Below are 20514 nucleotides of genomic sequence, written 5' to 3' on the forward strand. Positions count from 1 at the left end.
CTTTTTATAGAAATTATTTTTATTAGCATTTAATGTATTATTTGCCCCAGGGGTACAGCTCTGTGAGGCTTACACATCTCACAGCACTCAATATAGCCCATACCTTCCCCAATGTCCATAACCCAGCCACCGTATCCCTACCCACCACCCCCCAGCAACCCTCAGTTTGTTTTGTGAGATTCAGTCTCTTATGCTTTGTCTCCCTCCTAATCCCTCTTGTTTCATTTTTCCCTTCCCTACCCTCCACACCCCCACTGCCCTGCCTCTCAAACTTCTCATATCAGAGAGGCTTTATGATAATTGTCTTTCTCTGATTTACTTATTTTGCTCAGCATAATATCCTCTAGTTCTATCCACGTCATTGCAAATGGCAAGATTTCATTTTTTGATGGTTGCATAGTATTCCTGTGTGTGTGTGTGTGTGTGTGTGTGTGTGTGTAAAATCTCCCCCACATCTTCTTTATCCATTCATCTGTTGATGGACATCTAGGTTCTTTCCATAGTTTGGCCATTATGGACATTGCTGCTATAAACACTTGGGTGCACATACCCCTTCAGATCACTACATTTGTATCGTTAGGGTAAATACCCAGTAGTGTGATTGCTGGGTAGCTCTATTTTCAACTTTTTGAGGAACCTCCATGCTGTTTTCCAAACTGGCTGCACCAGCTTGCATTCAACCAACTTTGTAGTAGGGTTCCCTTTTCTCCATATCCTCACCAACATCTGTCATTTCCTGATTTGTTAATTTTAGCTATTCTGACTGGTGTGATGTGGTATCTCACTGTGGTTTTTATTTTGTATTTCGTGGACACCGAATGATGTGAAGCATCTTTTCATGTGTCTGTTGGCCATTTGGATGTCTTTTTTGCAGAAATGTCTATTCATGTCTTCTGTCCATTTCTTGAATGGATTATTGTTCTTTAGGTGTTGAGTTTGCTAAGTTCTTTATAGATTTTGGATACTAGCCCTTTATCTGATATGTCATTTGCAAATATTTCCTCCCATTCTGTCAGTCGTCTTCTGGTTTTGTTCATTGTTTCCTTTGCTGTGTAAAATCTATTGATCTTGATAAGTCCCAATAGTTCCTTTTTGCCCTTGCTTCCCTTGCCTTTGGCAATATTTCTTGGAAGATGTTGTTGCAGCTGAGGCCAAAGAGGTTGCTGCCTGTGTTTCCTCAAGGATTTTGATGTCTCACACTGAGATACTTCATCCATTTGGAGTCTGTTTTTGTGTGTGAGGTAATGAAACAGTCCAGTTTCATTCTTCTGCATGTGGTTGTTCAATTTTCCCAACACCATTTCTTGAAGAGACTGTCTTTTTTCCATTGGACATTCTTTCCTGCTTTGTCAAAGATTAGTTGACCATAGAGTTAAGGTTCCATTTCTGGGCTCTCTATTCTGTTCCATTGATCTATGTGTCTATTTTTGTGCCAGTGCCATACTGTCTTGATGATGACAGCTTTGTAATAGAGCTTGAAGTCTGGAATTGTGATGCCACCAACTTTGGTTTTCTTTTTCAACATTCCTCTGGCTATTCGGGGTCTTTTCTGGTTCCATATAAATTTTAGAATTATTTGTTTTATTTCTTTAAAAAAATTGATGGTATTTTGATAGGGATTGCATTAAATGTGTAGAGTGCTTTAGGTAGCATAGACATTTTCACAATATTTGTTCCTTCAGTCCATGAGCATGGAACATTTTTCCATTTCTTTGTGTCTTCCACAATTTCATTCATGAGTACTTTATAGTTTCTGGGTACAGGTTTTTCGTCTCTTTGGTTAGGTTCCTTCCTAGGTATCTTATAGTTTTGGGTGCATTTGTAAATGGGATCGACTCCTTAATTTCTCTTTCTTCTCTCTTGCTATTGATGTATAGAAATGCAACTGATTTCTGAGCATTGATTTTATATCCTGACACTTTACTGACTTCCTGTATGAGTTTTAGCAGTTTTGGAGTGGAGTCTTTTGGGTTTTCCACATAAAGTATCCTATCATCTGCAGAGAGTAGAGTTTGACTTCTTTGCCTATTCAGATGCCCTTTATTTCTTTTTGTTGTCTGATTGCCAAAGCTAGGACTTCTAGTACTATGTTGAATAGCAGTGGTGATAGTGGACATCCCTGCCATGTTCCTGATTAGGGGAAAGCTCTCAGTTTTCCCCATTGAGAATGATATTCACTGTGGGTTTTTCATAGATGGGTTTGATGGTATTGAATTATATGCCCTCAATCCCTACACTCTGAAGCATTTTGACCAAGAAAGGATGCTGTACTTTATCAAATGCTTTTCCAGAATCTATTGAGAGTATCATATGGTTCTTGCAATTTCTTGTATTAATGTGTTGTATCACACTGATTGATTTGCGGATGTTGAACCAGCCTTGCAGCCCAGGAACAAATCCTAATTGGTCATGGTGAATAATCCTTTTAATGTCCTATTGGCTAGTATTTTGGTGAGAATTTTTGCATCCTCTTCATCTAGGAGATTGGTCTGTAATTTCCCTTTTTGATGGGGTCTTGGCCTGGTTTGGGATCAAGGTAATGCTGGCTTCATAAAATGGGTTTGGAAGTTTTCCTTCCATTTCTATATTTTGGAACAGTTTCAGGAGAATAGGAATTAATTCTTCTTTAAATGTTTGGTAAAATTTCCCTGAGAAGCCATCTGACACTGGGCTCTTGTTTTTTGGGAGATTTTTGATGACTGCTTCAATCTCCTTACTGGTTATGGGTCTGTACATCTTTTCTATTTCTTTCTGGTTCAATTTTGGTAGTTTATATGTCTCTAAGAATATATCGATTTCTCCCAGATTGTCAAATTTGCTGGTGTATAGTTGCTCATAATATGTTCTTATAATTGTTTGTATTTCTTTGGTGTTGTTTGTGATCTCTCCTTTTTCATCCATGATTTTATTTATTTGGGTCCTTTCTCTTTTCTTTTTGGTAGGCCTGGCCAGAGGTTTATCAGTCCTATTAATTCAAAGAACAAGCTCCTAGTTTCATTGATTTGTTCTACTGTTCTTTTGGTTTCTATTTTATTGATTTCTGTTCTGATCTTTATTATTTCTCTTCTCCTGCAGGGTTTAGACTTTCTTTGCTATTTTTTCTCCAGCTCCTTTACGTGTAGGGTTAGGTTGTGTACTTGAGATCTTTCTTGTTTCTTTAGAAAGGTTTGTATAGCTATATACTTTCCTCTCAGTACTGACTTTATTGTGTCCCAAAGATTCTGAACAGTTGTGTTTTCATTTTCATTTGTTTCCATGAATTTTTTCAATTCTTCTTTAATTTCCTGGTTGACCCATTTATTATTTAGGAGGATGCTCTTTAGCCTCCGTGTATTTGAGTTCTTTCCAACTTTCCTCTTGTGGTTGAGTTCTAGCTTCAGAGTGTTGTGGTCTGAAAATATGCAGGGAATGATCCTAATCTTTTGGTACTGGTTGAGACCTGATTGGTGACCCAGAATGTGATCTATTCTGGAGAATGTTCCATGTGCACTAGAGAAGAATGTGTATTCTGTTGCTTTGAGATGGAATGTTTTGAATATATCTATCATGTCCATCTGTCCCAGTGTGTCATATAAAACTTTTATTTCCTTGTTAATCTTTTGCTTAGATGATCTGTTCATTTCAGCGAGGGGTTTGTTAAAGTCCCCTACCATTACTGTATTATTGTTGATGTATTTCTTTGTTTTTGTTATCAATTGGTTTATATAATTGGCTGCTCCCATGTTAGGGGCATAGATATTTACAATTGTCAGGTCTTCTTGTTGGACAGAAGCATGATTTTAAGCATGATATAGTTTTCTTCCTTATCTGTTACTATAGCCTTTGGCTTAAAATCTAATTTATCTGATATAAGAACAGGCATCCCAGCTTTCTTGTGATGTCCATTTGCATGATAAGCTGTTTTCCACCCCATCACTTTAAATCTGGAAGTCTTTGGGTCTAAAATGAGTTTCTTCTAGACAACATATCGATGGGTCTTTTTTTTTTTTTTTTTTTAATCCATTCTGATATCCTGTGTCTTTTGACTGGGGCATTTAGCCCATTTACATTCAGGGTAATTATTGAAAGATATGAATTTAGTACCATGGTATTTTCTGTAAGGTGACAGTTACTGTATATTGTCTCTGTTCCTTTCTGGTCTATTACTTTCAGGCTCTCTCTTCATTTAGAGGGTCCCTTTCAATATTTCCTGTAGGCCTGGCTTCGTGTTTGCAAATTCTTTTTTTTTTTTTTTTAAGATTTTATTTATTTATTTGAGAGAGAGACAGTGAGAGAGAACATGAGCAAGAAGAAGGTCAGAGAGAGAAGCAGACTCCCCGTGGAGCTGGGAGCCTGATGTGAAACTCAATCCCGGGACTCAAGGATCATGACCTGAGCCGAAGGCAGTCGTCTAACCAACTGAGCCACCCAGGCGTCCCTGCAAATTCTTTTAATTTTTGTATGTCCTGGAAACTTGTAATCTCTCCTTCTATTTTCAATGACAGCCTAGCTGGACATAGTATTCTTGGCTGCACATTTTTTTCTCATTTAGTGCTCTGAATATATCATACCCATCCTTTCTGGCTTGCCAAAGTCTCTGTGGATAAGCATGCTATCAGTCTACTATTTCTACCATTGCATGTTACAGACCTCTTGTCCTGAGCTGCTTTCAGGATTTTCTCTTTGTCACTAAGACTTGTCAGTTTTACTATTAGATGACAGGGTGTGGACCTATTTCTATTGATTTTGAGGGGGGTTCTCTGGGCCTCCTGGATTTTGATGCTTGCTCCCTTTGCCATATTAGGGAAATTCTCTATTATAATTTGCTCCAATATACCTTCTGCCCCCCCCTTCTTCTTCTGGGATCCCAATTATTCTAATATTGTTTCATCTTATGGTATTACTTATCTCTCAAATTCTCCCCTCATGGTCCAGTAGTTTTGTGTGTCTCTTTTGCTCAGCTTCTTTATTCTCTGTCATTTGGTCTTCTATATTACTAATTCTATCTTCTGCCTCATTTATCCTAGCAGCAAGAGTCTGCATTAAAAAAAGAAAAAGATTTTATTTACTTGATAGACAGAGACCACAAGTAGGCAGAGAGGCAGGCAGAGAGAGGGGGGGAAGCAGGCTCCCCACCGAGCAGAGAGCCCAATGTGAGGCTCAATCCCAGGATCCTGGGATCACAACCTGAGCTGAAGGCAGAGGCTTTAACCCACTGATCCACCCAGGTGCCAAGAGCCTGCATTTTTCATTACACCTCATTAATAGCTTTTTTTCTTTCAACTTGGTTAGATTTTAGTTCTTTTGTTTCTCCAGAAAGGGGTTTTCTAATATATTCCATGCCTTTCTAAGCCCAGCTAAACCTTGATAATCATCATTCTGAACTCTAGTTCTAACATATTACCAACGTCCATATTGATTAGGTCCCTAGCCATCCCTACTGCCTCTTGTTCTTTTTTTCTTGTGTTTTTTTTTTTCTTTTTTTCTTGTGAGTTTTTCCACTTTGTCATTTTATCCAGATAAGAATATATGAATGAGGGAGTAAAATACTAAAAGGGTGTCAATGACTCCAGAAAAATATACATTAACCAAATCAGAAAAGACCTGAAACTGGGGGAAAAAAGGGGAAAAAAATTATATATACATACACACACTCACATATACACGATATATATATATATACGCATGTGTATTTACAGACATACACATGCCTATATATATATCGTGTATATGTATGTGTATGTATATATATTTGTGTTTGTGTGTGTATGTGTGTATATGTGTGTGTGTAAATATATATATATATATATATATATCTCTCTTAGAAGAATCTCTTAGAAGAATCTACCTCCCAAAATTTTAAAGAAAGAAAAACTTACATATATACAAAAATAAGGGTAAACACGATCAAAAGATGGAATATAACTGTAAAGATGAAAATTAAGAAGATTCTAAAAAAGGAATCAATAAGATAAGTTGTTTGGAAAAAGAAAAAAATGAGGAGAGAATGTGATCGGGCTGGAGCTAGATTTAGGGTATATTTTGATCTATTAGAAGAAATTATATCCCAAAATTTTAAGGAAAAAACAACCTATATGTATACCAAAAATGCAATGTTAAATACAATGAAGGGATAAAAATATGACTATAACAATGAAAAATTTAAAAGGTTTTTTAAAAAAAGGTATTGATAAGATAAAATAGTGAAGAAATGTTAAAAGATGAAAGAGGAAAAGTTTAAAAAATAGAAAAAGAAAAAATAAAATTAAAAAATTTAACTTTGCAAGACTAAAGGATCATGGGGAAAAAAGTCATGATGTCTAAGTGTTGCTTTCCCCTAGGTCTGGAGTTCTGCAATTCTCATTGATGAGTGAACTTGTTCTTGGCTGGATGCTCTTGGTGAACTTCTGGGGGCAGGCCTGCTGCAGTGATTCTCAAATGTCTTTGCCTGAGGTGGAATTGCACTAACCTTGCCAGGGGCCAGGCTAAGTAATCTGCTCCAGTTCACTCTCGGTAGGTTTTGTTCCCTGAGCGCTTCCTGTAGAGCTCTGGAGGATGGGAATGAAAATGGCAGCCTCCTGACCTCTTGCCCCGAGGAGCTGAGAGCTCAGGGCCCCTCTCCTCAGTATGCCTTCAGAGAAAAGCAGTCAATCCCTCCCATTTCCCTGGTCTCTGGCTGCACTCTATGTTCACCTGGCCTGTAAACGAGCGTTTCTTTCTCTGGAGTACAGTCCCGTTTGGAGTCTCCAAACCCAGCAGATTCCTACACTACTCCTGTGCCTCTTTTCCTGGAAGAAGAATTAGAGGGGCTCTTTGGATCTGCCACTTGTGGGGCCCTGTTTGAAGAACAGTTGCCCAACTGTGCCTCGGATCACAGTTTAAGGTAACCCTGAGTTGAGAACCCCTACCTCCGCTTTGTCTTTGCAGCTGGCTTCCCCCCTCTGATCCCTGGGAGCTCTTCCACACTCAGACACTCCCAGTCTTTCTGTGACCCCACAGGTTCTGAGAGCACACTGTCCCCATGAGGGATCAACCCCCACTTAGCCTCTGGAGTGACGTGCCTCAGTGGAGCAGGCTGCTTAAGTTCCTGATTTTGTGCTCTGCTGCTCTATCACTTACAGGAGTCAGCCCTTCCCCCGAGGACTATCTTCCTGTCACTTTGGAGTTACTTCTCCACACGTCCTACCTTCCAGAAAGTGGTCAATTTTCTGTTCCTAGAATGCTGCTCTTCTTCTCTTCTATCTCCTATTGAGTTTGTATGTGTTCAGAATGGTTTGGTAACTGTCTAGCTAAACTCCTGGGACCTAATGTTATTTCAGTTTCCCACTCCTCAGCTATCTTACTTCCTCCTGCCTAAGCTTTTTATTCATTCTCTTATTGCTGTGATGCATTATTTTGATTGACTTGTGAATATTGAACCACCCTTGCATCTCTGGAATAAATCCCACTTCATTGTGTGAATGATTTTTTTAAGGTATTGTTGGATTTCTTTTGCTACTGCTTAGTTGAGGACTTTTTCTTCTGTATACATCATAGATACTGGGCTGTATCTCTGATAAAATAGAACCTTTTTTTGTGTGTGTGTGGTGTCTTTATTTAGTTTTGGTATCAAGGTGATAGATTTTTACCTTTATAGAGTAAATTTGGAAGCTTTCCTTTTGTCTACTTTTTGGAATACTCCAAGAAGAATAAATATTAACTCTACTTTAAATGTTTGATAGAATTCACGCATGAAGCTGTCTGGTCCTGATCTTTCGTTTGTTAGGAGTGTTTTTAATTACTGATTCAATCTTGTTGTTAAGAGGTCTGTTCAAATTTTCAACTACTTTCTGATTCATTTGGGATGTTATAGGTCTAGGAATTTATTAGTTCTTGTAATTTGTCCAATTTGTTTGGCATATAATTTTTCATAATATAATCCTTTGTATTTCTGTGATGTGGGTTGTTATTCTCTTTCATTTCTGAATTGGAGTTATATTTTTTAATGAGTCTAGCTAAAGGTTTATCAATTTTGTTGATCTTTTCAAAGAACTGGCTCTGGGATGACTGAGTGGCTCAGTCAGTTAAACATCTGCCTTTGGCTCAGGTCATGATCTCAGGGTCCTGGGATTGAGCCCCACATCAGGCCTCCTGCTCAACAGAGAGTTTTCTTCTTTCTCTCTTTCTCCCTCTCCCTATCATTCATTCTCTCTCTCTCTTTCAAATAGATAAAATCTTTAACAGCAACAACAACAGAAAACAAGAACAACTTCCTGATTTCATTGTTGTGCTCCTTTGCCTTTAGTTTCTGTTGACTTTATTTCTGCTCTAATCTTTATTATTTCCTTCCATCCACTGGATTTTGGTTTTATTTGTTCTTCTTTTGCTTGATCTTTTAGGTGTGAGGGTAGGTTGTTTATTTGAGGTTTTCCTTATTACTTGAGGTTGGCCTATCTTGCTATAAACTTGCCGCTTAGTACAAATTTTACTATATCCCAAAGACTTTGGACTGTTGTGTTTTTATTTTTATTTGTCTCCATGTATTTTTCACTTTCTTCTTTGATTTCTTGGTTGACACATTCTTTCTTTGCTAGCATGTTATTTAACTTCCATGTATTTGTGTTCTTTCCAGATTTTTTCTTGTGGTTAATTTCTAGTTTTACAGTGTTGCCCAGTATGACATCAATCTTACTGAATTTGCTGAGACTTGTTTTGTGGCCCAAGATATGATCTATTTTGGAGGATGTTCCATGTGCACTTGAAAAGAATGTGTGTTCTACTCTTTTAGGATGGAATAATCTGAATATATCTGTTAGATTCACCTGGTCAATGTGTCATTCAAAACCACTGTTTTCTTGTTGGTTTTCTGTTTGGATGAACTATCCATTGATGTAAGTGGGGTGTTAAAGTCCCCTGCTATTACTGTATTACTGTTGATTACTTCATGTTTGTTATTAGCTGCTTTTTGTATTGGTGTTCTCCTGAGTTGAGTGCATAAATTTTACAATTGTTGTATCTTCTCGTTGGAATGTTTCCTTTATGGTTATCTAGTGTCCTTTGCTTCTTGTTACAGTCTTTGTTTTAAAGTCTATTTTGTTTCATATAAGTATTTTTACCCCTACTTTTTATTCATTTCCATTTGCATGATAAATGTTTTTCCATTCTTTCACTTTCAGTCTTCATGTATCTTTAGGTCTGAACTGAGTCTCTTGTAGGTATCGTACAGATGGGTCTTTTAAAAAGTCAATTCCCTCACCCTATGTCTTTCGATTAAAGTGTTTAGTCCACTTACTTTCAAAGTAATTATTGATAGATATGTACTTATTGCCATTTTGTTTTCTTCTATGTGGTAAGCTTTTTTTTTTTTTTTCTTTTAGTAGTTCTTCTCTGTTTCTTTCTTACTCTCTTCTCTCATGGTTTGCTGGCTTTCTTTAGTGATATACTTGAATTCCTTCCTCCCTATTTTTTCTGTATCTATAACTGGTTCTTGATTTGTGGATACTATTAGGTTTATAAATAGCATCTTCTGCCTATAGCAATCTACAGATGGTTGCTTAAATTTGAACCCATTCAGAAAGCACTAAATTTTTTTCCTTAATCCCACCACCACCTTATAGATATATGGTGTTATACTTTATATCTTATTATTTTGTGAAGCTCTTGCCCGATTTTTATAGTTATACTTAATTTTAGTGCTTTGTGCTTCCTTCTTTTCTTACTTATGCTTATGGTCTTTGCTTTCCACTCAAGGAGTCCCTATTAGCCAGCTTGAAAAGGTTGGTTTATTGATAATGAATTCCATTGCTTTAGTTCTCTCAGAAACTCTATTTCTCCTTCTATTCTGAATGATAACCTTGCTGGATAGCATATTCTCGGTTACTTTTTTTTTTCTTTTAGCACTTTGAATATATCATGCCACTCCTTCTGATCTGTAAACTGTGCTGAAAAATCCACTGATAACCTTATGTGTTTCTCTTGAATGTAATGTTATCTTGTCTCTTGTTGCTTTAAAAATTCTGTCTTTATCACTACTTTTGGCCATTTTAATTACTCTGTGTCTTGGTGTGGACCTGCTTGGGTTGATTTTGTTGGGGACTTTCTGTGCCTCCTGGATCAGGATTTCTGTTTCCTTCCCCAGATTAAGGAATTTTTCAGTGAATATTTCTTCAAATAAAATCTGCTATCTCTTCTCTCTCTTCTGCTGGGATCCCCATAATGCAAACTTACTATACTTGATGTTGTCACTGAGTTCTCTTAATCTATTTTCATATTTTATTATTTGTTTTTCTCTCTCTTATTCAGCTTGACACATTCCATTATTCTGTTCTCCCAGTCATTGATCCATTCTTCTGCTTTTTCTAGTGTACTATTTAGTCCCTCAATCGTATTATCTTTCAGTTACTGAGTTCTTTATGTCTGTTCCTTTTTATATTTTCTTTCTCTTTGTTGGGAGTGTCCCCAAGGTCCTCCACTGTTTTTCCAAGTCCAGTGAGTATCTTTAGACTATTACTTCAATTTCTCTACCAAGCATATTTCTTATCTCTGTTGTGTTTAGCTCTCTTGGTGGGACTTTGTCCTGTTTTTTCTTGTTTGCTTGTTTATTTGTTTGTTTTTTCATTTTGGACATATTCCTGTGTCTCCTCATTTTATCTAACTCTTTGCATCTGTTTCTCTGTTTTGCTCTTGCTCTTACAAACTGTGGTCCTATGAGGAAGAGATCCTGCAGTGCAATGTCCCCTGTTCATGAGAACTTGGTTCTCTTCTGTGTGTTGCATGCACCTTAGTTTTGTGGCTGAGCTGGGTTTGCCTTCAGTTCAGTCATTTCTAATGGCTCATTTTGACTGTTATGAGCAGAGTTTGTTCCCTGTGTTAGTAGCTTGAGTTGAGTCAGACCAGATGTTTGCCAGAGCTGAGGAAGCACCAAAATGCAGGGAATTTTCCTTGTGTTCTCCCCAGAGAAGCTATTGTTGGTGGGTGGGGCCCGAAGGCAGAGCAGATTTCTGCACTTAGCCACTGCTGGGGTTATAGTCACACTGGTATGTGTAGTTTCCTTCTCTCCCTGGGGCAGGAGTCCCTTTGTGGTGATGCTTGCCCCTGTTGTTGTTTCTTGCATGTTGCCATGCTTGTGTCACAACTTTGGTTACACAACTGCCACAGGTGTGTTGGAAGGGGCAGGGTGTGCAATGTTAGCAAGGTCCACACTGTTTGGCTACAGGAGGGACCTGCAACCCTGGGAAAATTGCAAAGGCCAGGATGGTGGGTGTGGGTCCCCAGAAGAACACATGGGAATTGTTAGCAAGCTAGGTGAGTGTGTTCCTGTTGCTCTCATTCCCCAGGTATCTGTGTACCTAGGCTTGAGGCACGGGAGGAAAATTGAATGCACCAGCTGTTTTGTTCTTTGAGAAGTCTTTCAAAGATCCCCGCCCCTCCAGCACATGCTCTGAATTAGTAAATTAATTATCTTCCCAAACACCCTAGGCATTTTTCAAATTGCTGCTTCTATCCTGTGTCTTAGTGGGCTGTTTTGCTCTCTCTTCAAGGGCAGGGACTCAGTTTCCTCTCTTCTTCTGGCTCTCCTAGACCCCAGCCCATTTATTTATTTATTTTTTAAACATTTCTGCTGTGAAGCCCCACAGACTTTAAGAACTTTTGAAGTTCCCACTTGGTTTCAAAGTCAAATATTATGAGGATTCATCTTCCTAGTGTGGGTCGCATGTGCCTGAGGTGCCTGGAATGAGGGTTTGCTCCTCTCTCTTCTTTGTGTCTGCAGCCTCTTCCCCTCTCACAGACCGTCCCATGGGTCCAGTTCATTCCTCACTCTGTCTTTTCTCTTGCTACCCTTTAATGTGGCTTCTTCTATTCATTTAGTTGTAGATAGTCTGTTCAGCCAGTCTTTTGGTCATTTACTGGGCTACTTATACTGATGTGGTTGTTTTCTAGTTGTATCTGTGGGATGAAGTGAGCCTAGGATCCTCCTACTCCACCATTTCCCCCCAAATTCTAAAAAATATTTTATCAATGAATAAAGTTAGTTCAATGCCAAAGTTGTGGCCAATATAACTACCTCGGTGAGTCAAGGTTTGTAGATGGATTTATCATATAGTGTTACAGCCTGTTGAGTTTAATATGCTGAATATACTGTATTATGCATACTACATTGAACACATATACTAAGTTTTTTCTAGGGAAAATTGAAAGGTAAAATGTGTGTGAATTCTGAGAAAATTAAATACATACATTGCTTAAAAGGGTTAACTAGTAATTATTTTGATGGACTAGTATAACATTCTTCACTCCAATTTTAAGATACCAAAACTCAAAAGCAACCAAGGATATATTAACCTCTGTTTTTTTTTTTTTAAGGTTTTATTTACTTATTTGACACAGAAATAGAGAGCACAAATAGAGCAGCAGGCAGAGGAAGAGGGAGAAGCAGGCTCTCCACCACGCAGGGAGCCCGATGCAGGGCTTGAACTCAGGAACCTGGGACCATGTCCTGAGCCGAAGACAGATGCTTAACTGTCTGAGCCATCCAGGCACCCCTGTTTTAGTTTCAATACATTATGATTCACCTAAAGCCTTGGTCACAGTGTGAGTAATTAGGTATACAATATTAAATTGGCTTCCTTAGGGAAATTTTTCTAAATTTTATCTTGGTGGAGACTTCAAAGGGTCTCAAATATTTCCAGAATGATATAACTTTAGGACTGTTCCTCACCCCATATTTCCAAGAAAGTGAAAGGAACCGTATAACTTACAAAGTGAGCATAGTCACCTATTTTTTTCCTTTTGGTGTGGAAAAAAAATTGCTATTTTTTACCATCTCCCTGCTCCCTCCCCTAATAGTTTTTCATTATTCTAATCTATGGAGCAGAACTCTTTTCATGAAATATTATTAAAGAAATGGCTCATAAAAATTCATCCCAGAGGCACTACCCTGGATTTATTATGACATTAAAGATGCAATTATTAAAGTTTGTGTTTGGGATTCTGTTAAATGCCAAGTATCAAGAACAAGTTGTAGAAAAGCGTGGTCTTGTCCCAGATATACAGAAATGATGGGGAAGAAAAGGGTAACATGAGCTGTTCCCTCTTCACTCTCCATAATCACATTTAATGTTGATGTGACTTTTGAGTATCAGTTGGCCATAGTCATATTGTTTTGAAAGAATGTTAACAGTAAGACTTGAGGAAAGTTATTTTCTTGAAATTGAGAAGACAAGTCACAAGAAAGCTTAGGTTAGCTCTTCATTCTGATTTTCAAAGACACTAGCTGTCTAAGAGGCCACACAGAGGCAGTTACAAATCCTTCATTCTGCCTCACAGAACATAATTTAAATAATCATTTTATAAATACTGACTACCTGTTTTTCACAATGGGAATAAACAAAACCTGAAAAGCAATTAGTCTGGGATAGTGGGAATGCTATACAGTTAAGTAGCTTTTAAAACATAAATGGATAAATTCAGAAGGGAGAAATACAGAAGCTTTTAAAGTCTAAATGGAAAAAATCAGGATATTATTTCTTTCCTGGGGGAATGAGAGAGTTTTTGGAGATGGTATCTTAAGGACTGATAGAACATCATTATGTTATGTGGCTAGAAAAGATGTGTGCTATGTATGTATGAACAGAGAACAGTGATAAATGCAGTGAATAAGTAGGTTAGAAAGAAACTGCTGACATCAGTAATTTTAACATTGTTCTTTAGGCAGTGGGTAGGAATTCAATATTTTTGAGCAGAGTGGTCACTGGGAGAGATTAGTCTATATGTAGACTTGAAGGCCAAAGAAATTCAAAAGGAAGTTAGTAAAATTAAGGAATAAGAGAAATTTTAAAGGAGGAGAGGGAAGCTTCCAAGACAGGGTAGAATTCATAGATTTTATCAATAGATTGGATTTGAGAACAAATGAGATGGAGCAGAACAAGATGGACCTATAGTTTAGTATCTGTTATGGGTTATTAAAATAGGGCAGGAAGTGTCATTGATTTTTATTAATTACACACAATGAGCATGTCGGCCATTTTTTAAAAATTCTGAAAATGTAAGGGGAAGAATCAGTGTTTAGCAGAAGAAAGGTCAAGGTTAAAGTTAGGAGTTTGAGATTATATTCAGAGAAGTAGTAATTGAAGGCATATGATGATCACATAAGACAACTAAGGGAAAATACATATAGACAAGATCCTCTCAATAGATGGTGAAAGATTTCTTTCCCTTTCATTGGGGGTGGTGCTGGCAATACTGTAATATTGAAGCAATGATGGGTTGGTTTAACATGTATTTTCATTTCTGAAACTATACTGTATTTTTAGATTATTAAATTTTACATTATGAACTTTATAATTAAGAGAATGGGAGTATGTCTCTACTTAGACAGAAATATTTCCAAGATACAGTGTAAAGTCCAAAAGTAAATTGTAAAACAATAGCTATAGTATAAATCCATTTATATAAATATCTCAAAACCCACAAAATAATATTACATATTTGTGTATGTAATTTTCATTTGTGTAATCAAAAACAAATAAATTTCACTTCACCTATAGAGTAATTTCAGGAATCCTTAACCATATCTATGTCAGAGAATTCTTATTGGGCTAGTTTTTTCTTAGTTCTAATTTTAGGCTGACAAAATTAAATGGAGATATTTTCTCAGTGTCGGATCTATTCCAATAGAAATAACTTGTCTAATGACTTGCCTCTTTAAATTTACTTTGTTTCATAAAGCATTAATTATATCTATATGTTACATATCATACAATAGTAACATAAATACTACATATTTGTACCATACCTATTATATAGTACATACATACATATATATACTACATATACTGTGTATAGACCATATACATAGACACCATATACATACACCATATAGACCATAAACATACACACCGTGTGTGTATGTGTATCCACCATATATATATATATATATACACACACACACATTACAATATATGTCTTATTTAATTCCAGTATAGTTAATATACAGTTTCATGCTGTTATATTAGTTCAAGGTGTACAATGCAGTGAACCACAAATACTGTACGTTATTCAGCGCTCATCACGATAAGTGTACTCTTAATCCCCTTCACTTATTTCACCCATCCCTTCACCCACCTCCGCTCTGGTAACCATCAGTTTGTCTTCCACAGTTAAGAGTCTGTTTTTAGGTTTGTCTCCTTTTTCCTTTGTTTTGTTTCTTTTATTTTTTTTTAAATTTATTTTTTATTTATTTTCAGCATATCAGTATTCATTGTTTTTGTACCACACCCAATGCTCCATGCAATCCGTGCCCTCTCTAATACCCACTACCTGGCCCCCCCTCCCCCCCCCCCCCACTTAAAACCCCTCAGATTGTTTTTCAGAGTCCATAGTCTCTCATGGTTCACCTCCCCTTCCAATTTCCCCCAACTCCCTTCTCCTCTCTAACTCCCCATGTCCTCCATGCTGTTTGTTATGCTCCACAAATAAGTGAAACCATATGATAATTGACTCTCTCTGCTTGACTTATTTCACTCAGCATAATCTCTTCCAGTCCCGTCCATGTTGCTACAAAAGCTGGGTATTCATCCTTTCTGATGGAGGCATCATACTCCATAGTGTATATGGACCACATCTTCCTTATCCATCCGTCCGTTGAAGGGCATCTTGGTTCTTTCCACAGTCTGGCAACCATGGCCTTTGTTTTATTTCTTAAATTCCATATATGTGTGAAATTGTATGGCATTTGTCTTTCTCTAACTGACATCTTATTTAGCATTAAACCCTCTAGATCCATCCATGTTGTTTTAAATGGCAAGATTTCATTCTTTTTTTTATGACTGAGTCATGTTCTATTTTATATATATATATAATGTATAATATATAATTATAAGTATTATATATTAATATATATAATATGTATAATCTTTCTCTATATATACAGAGAGATCTCACATCTCATCTATATATGTCTCACATCTTCTTTATCCATTCATCTATTGAGGACACTTGGACTACTTTCTTAATCTGGCTATTATAAATAATGCTGCAATAAACATAGGAGTGCATATATTTTTTTGAATTCACATTCTCATATTCTTTGTGTAAATACCCAGAAGAGGAATTACTGGATAATATGGTAATTCTATTTTTAATTTTTGGGGAACCTCCATACTGTTTTTCACAGTGAGTGCACCAGTTTGCATTCCTACCAACAGTGCACAAGGGCTCCTTTTTCCTCCACATCCTTGCCAACACTTCTTGTTTCTTGTCTTTTTGTTTTCAGCCATTTTGACAGCTGTGAAGTGCTATCTCATTGTGGTTTTGATTTGTAATTCCCTATTGTTGAGGGCAGTTGAGTATCTTTTCATTTGTCATTTGACCATCTATATGTCCTTGCAGAAATGTCTGTTTATGTCTTCTGCCCACATTTTAATTGGATTGTTGTGTGTGTGTGTGTGTTGAGTTATATAAGTTCTTCATATATTTTGGCTACCAGCCCTTTATTGAATATGTCATTTGCAAATATCTTCTCCCATTTTAGTTTTTTTGATTGATTTTTTTGCTGTGCAGGAGCTTTTTATTTTGATGTACTCCTGGTAGTTTAATTTTGGCTTGTATCCCTTGCCTCAGGAGACACATCTAGAAAAGTCTTATCTAGAAAAATGTTACTATGGCCAATGCCAGAGAAATTACTGTCTGTGCTCCCTTCTAGGATTTTAGTTTCAAGTCTCAAATTTAGGTCTTTAATCCATTTTGAGTTCATTTTGTGTATGGTGTAAGAAAGCGGTCCATTTTCATTCTTTCCCATTTACGTGACCATTTTCCCAACATAATATGTTGAAGAGACCTTTTCTTCCACTGTATGTTCTTGCATCTTGTCAAAGATTGTATAGTCATGGGCTTATTTCTGGGGTTTCTTTCAACTCTTCTTTGGTCTATGTGACTCTTTTTGTGCCAGTCCCATGCTGTTTTGATCACTATAACTTCATAGTGTTGCTTGAAATCTGGAATTGTGACACCTCCAATTTTTTTCTTTTTCCTGATTGTTTTAGCTATTCAGGGTCTTTTGTGGTTCGATACAAATGTTAAAATGATTTGTTCTAGTTCTGTGCAGGGTGCTGTTAGTAGGTGTTAGTATTTTGATAGGGACTACATTAACTCTATAGATTGTTTTGGGTAGTATGGACATTTTACCAATACTTGTTCTTCAGTCCATAAGCATGGAATATCTTCCCATTTGTTTGTGTTGTATGCAATTTCTTTCATCAGTATTTTATGATTTTCAGAGAAAAGGTTTTTCATCTCCTTGGTTGAGTTTATTCCTAGGTATTTTATTATATTGATGCAATTTTAAATGGGATTGTTTTCTTTCTGCAGCTTCATTATTGGTGTGTGGAAGTGCAACAGATTTCTGCACATTGATTTTGTATTCTACAACCTTACTAAATTTGTTTATCATTTCTAGTAGATTTTTTTGGTGATCTTTGGGGGTTTTCTGTATATGGTATCATGTCATCTGCAAATAGTGACAGTTTTACTTATTTCTTGCCAATTTGGATGATTTTTATTTTTCTTCCTTATCTGACTGTTGTGGCTAGGACTTCCAGTACTATGTTGAATAAAAATTGTGAGAATGGATATCCTCATCTTATTCCTGATCTTCAGGGGGAAATTTCCAGGTTTTAACTATTGAATATTATGCTAGCTGTGGGTTTTTTTCATATATGGCTTTTACTGTGTTGAGATATGTTCCCTCTAAACCCATGTTGTTGATGGTTTTTATCATGAATAGATTATGTACTTTGTCAAATGCTTTTGGTGCATCTTTTGAAATGATAATATGCTTTTTACCCTTTCTCTTATTGCTGTGATGTATCATGTTGATTGACTTGTGACTATTGAATGACCCTTGCATCACAGGAATAAATTTCACTTGATTGTGATGAATGATTTTTTTAATGTATTATTGGATTTGGTTTGCTAATATTTTGTTGAGAATTTTTACATATATGTTTATCAGCGATGTTGCCCTGTATTTCTTTTTCTTTCTTTTTTTGTTTTGTAAATTATGGGAGGCCATGATAAGGCTTGAGACAGGACCAAACCAGGCCCTGACTTGTGCCTCCTTTAAAGTCCGAATAACCTAACAAAATGTTTAGGACAGGAAAAGTTGAGTAGTTCTGAGAAAGGGTCTGTGCTATGTGTTGTGCGCTCGCCTATGTGACTTCCCACATGCTTGCTAAACAAATGAGAGCAATTCAGTTGGGGTCATAAGTTCATTGCTGGTCCTTGCTGACCTAGTACAGCCCATAAATTACTTTCAGGTTTGCTGTATCAATACAGAACAATTGTATTGGCATCAGCCATTTGGTGTCACGAAGTCTGCTTATAGTTAAATGTGAAACTTATTATGGGAACGTGTGGTTGTTTAACTAGATACAGATGTATTGCTTCTCCTATTATCACTATATATATGGCCTTAATGCTTTGAATGAACTTAGCACTGTTGGACATTCTCCTCAGTGCTCCTCCTGCTCCCATCTCTCTGCTTCTCGAGTTCTTTCCTTCATCCTCTTACCCTCACGTTCCTGGTTGATTTGTCATGCCTGCCGTGACAGTAAATTTTTTTTTTTTAAGATTTTATTTACTTATTTATTTATTTGACACAGAGAGAGAGATCACAAGCAGGCAGAGAATCAGGCAGAGAGAGGAAGGGAAGCAGGCTCCATGCTGAGCAGAGAGCCTGATGTGGGGCTTGATCCCAGGACCCTGAGATCATGACCTGAGCCGAAGGCAGAGGCTTTAACCCACTGAGCCACCCAGGTGCCCCTGCCCTGTATTTCTTATTTCTCTCTCTCTCTATCTCCCTCCCTCCCTCCCTTTCTTTTGGTGGGGTCTTTATCTGGTTTTGATGTCAGGGTAATGCAGGCCTCATACAAGGAACTTGGAAGCTTCCTCTCCTCCTCCTCTTCCTTATCCTTTACCTCCTCCTTCTTCTCCTCCTTTTCTTGCATGTAACATTTTCTTTTCTCTTGCTGTATTTAAAATTCTCTTTATCCCTAATTTTAGCCATTTTAATTACACTGTGTCTTGGTGTGGCCCTGCATGGGTTGATTTTGTTGGGGACTTTCTGTGCCTCCTGGATCTGGATTTCTGTTTCCTTCCCCAGATTAAAGAAGTTTTCAGGTGTTATATTTTCAAATAAATTTTCTGCCCCATTTTCTCTCTCTTCTTGTGGAATTCTTGCAATACAAATGTTACTACACTTGATGCTATCACTGAGTTCTCTTAATCTATATTCATTTATTATTTTTTCCTTTCTCCTGTACAACTTAATTACATTCGATTACTCTGTCCTCAAGTCAATAATCCGTTCTCTATCCTCTAATCTACTATCCATTCTCCCTAGTGAATTTTTAATTTCAGTTATTAAGTTCTTCATTTCTGATTGATTCTTCATTTCTGTTTTCTTTCTCTTTGTTGAGAGTCTCACTAGGGTCTTCTACTGTTTTTTCAAGTCCAGTGATTAGCTTTATAACCACTACTTTACATTCTCTACCAACCATATTACTTATCTCTGCTTTGTTTAGCTCTTTTGGTGTAACTTTACTCTGTGTCCTCAATTTGTCCAGCTCTCTGTCTCTTTCCATGTGTTAAGAAAGTCACCTGTGTCTCTTGCTTTTGAAAGTAGTGGCCTGATGAAGAAGAGGTGCCACAGTGGCCTGCAGTGCAATGTCCTGTCTACCAGAACCTAGCACTTCTGGTGTGTCTCCTATGGGTATTGATTATACCCTACTGTGATGGCTGCACTACCTTTGCTTTCAGTCCTGTCATCTGCAGGGGCTCGTATTGCCTGTTTATTCTCTGTGCTTGTAGTGGGCCCATCTGGGCCTGCTTTGGACTCAGATTGTGTCAGACCAGGCATTTGCTAGACGGTAGCTCTAAATTACTGGACACTTTCCTTGTGTTGTCCCCTGAGAAGCTTTTGTTGGCGGGTGGTGCTTCCAGTCAGACCAGAGGCCTGCTCCCAGTCCCTTCCTTGTATGTGTGGTTATCTTCCCCTCTCCCTGACACAAAAGTCACTTTGGAGTTGTGCTGGACCCCTGTCGTGTGTGCTTGCACACCACTATGCTTGTGACACCACTTTGGATGGGCTCTGGCCAAGGGTATATGGGAGGGGGTGGACCTGCAAGAGAATATGGGGGTGCAGCACATGGTGCTGGCAAGTTTCGTTGGTGGTCTCCTGTGGGCGGAGATCTGGGGCATGTCTGTAGAAGATGGGGGTGAGTCTCACTGTTAGCGGGCTAGATGGAAGTTGGTACTGTGTTGAATCCTGCAGGTGGCCTTGGGTGTGGGAAGCGGGGAGGGAACTGGTGCCTGCCTGCTCTTTTTATTTATTTATTTATTTTTAAAGATTTATTTATTTGACAGAGAGAAATCACAAGTAGACAGAGAGGCAGCCAGAGAGAGAGAGAGGGAAGCAGGCTCCCTGCTGAGCAGAGAGCCCGATGCGGGACTCGATCCCAGGACCCTGAGATCATGACCTGAGCCGAAGGCAGCGGCTTA

This window comes from Mustela nigripes, chromosome 7, assembly GCF_022355385.1.
Source record: "Mustela nigripes isolate SB6536 chromosome 7, MUSNIG.SB6536, whole genome shotgun sequence".
NCBI classification, from domain to species: domain Eukaryota; kingdom Metazoa; phylum Chordata; class Mammalia; order Carnivora; family Mustelidae; genus Mustela; species Mustela nigripes.